A 1350-nucleotide genomic window follows, 5' to 3' on the forward strand; every position below is an offset into this window, starting at 1 on the left:
GCCTCCCAAGCAGCTGGGACCACAGGCGCCCGCCACAACGCCCGGCCACCCTTTGGTTGCAGCCATCATTGTTGTCTGGTGGGTCCGGGCTGGGGACTCGAACCCGCCACCCTAGGTGTACGTGGCTGGCGCCCCAGCCGGCTGAGCTATAGGCGCCGAGCCGAGACCGAGTCTTAAGCTATCACCCTGGGTAGGGTGCTGTGGTGTCACAGCTCACAGCAACCTCTAACCCTTGGGCTTGCTTAAGTGATCCTCTTGCCTCAGCCTCCCAAGTAGCAGGGACAACAGGCGCCTACTACAACACCCAGCTATTTGTTGTTGTTGTTGTTGCAGTTGTCATTGTTGTTTTTTAGCTGGCCTGGGCCAGGTTCTAACCTGCCAGCCTCGGTGTATGTGGCTGGCGCTACAGGCGCTGCCTATTTCTTTCTTCTTTTTTTTTTTTTTTGAGATAGTATCAGTACAGGCTAGAATGCCATAGCTTCAGCCCCAGCCTAGTTCACAGCAACCTCAAATTCCAGGGCTCAAGCAATCCTCCTGCTTCAGCTTTCTGTAGCTGGGACTACAGGTGTGAGCCACAACGCCCAGCTAATTTTTCTATGTTGAGGTTTCTATCAGGGGTTTCGCTCTTGCTCAGGATGGTCTTGAATTCATGAACTCAAGTGATCCTCCCATCGTGGCCTCCAGAGTGCTGGGATTACAGGCGTGAGAACCCTGTTAATCTTGTTTTTGTTTTCTTACTCTGGTGTAAAGATGTAATTATGCTTAATTTTAAGGAAAGTAAACCCTTACTGATCTGCATAAGCCAGTAGTTCAAAAAGCGTGGTTCATGACTACTTGTGGTTCCTGAAACCCTTTCAGGGATCCTCGAGGTCAAAACTATTTTTCTTATAATACAAAGACATTATTTGCCTTTTTCTTCATTTTAACATTTGGATTTATGGTACAGATGCAACAGTGGGTGCCTCTGTGTAAATGCAATTGTGCTGGTTCTTTAGCACAAATCAAACTGTGCTATGAGTTTCTGTACTCTTTATTGTCATGCACTCTCAGGGGAAAAAGCCAGTTCTAGCTCAGAGGCCAGGGCGCTAGTCACATACACCAAGGCTGGAGGGTTTGAATCCGGCCCAGGCCTGACAAACAATAACAACTACAACCAAAAAATAGCTGGGTGTTGTGTTGGGCGCCTGTAGTCCCAGCTACTTGGGAGGCTGAAGGCAAGAGAAAACACTTAAACACAAGAGTTTGAGGTTGCTATGAGCTGTGATGCCACAGCACTCTGCCCAGGATGACAAGCTTGAGACTCTTGTCTCAAAAAACAAACAAACAAACAACAACAACAGGCTCGGCGCC

At 48.6% G+C, this 1350-nt stretch overlaps 1 protein-coding gene across 1 annotated transcript in view; it reads right to left on the reverse strand.

Moving 5' to 3' along the window:
• GABPB2 (GA binding protein transcription factor beta subunit 2) overlaps positions 1-1350 on the reverse strand; it is a 59995-nt gene that overhangs the window by 46551 nt on the left and 12094 nt on the right.

Source organism: Otolemur garnettii, unplaced genomic scaffold, assembly GCF_000181295.1.
Source record: "Otolemur garnettii isolate 467f Iridium unplaced genomic scaffold, OtoGar3 scaffold00174, whole genome shotgun sequence".
In the NCBI taxonomy this organism is placed as follows: Eukaryota; Metazoa; Chordata; class Mammalia; order Primates; family Galagidae; genus Otolemur; species Otolemur garnettii.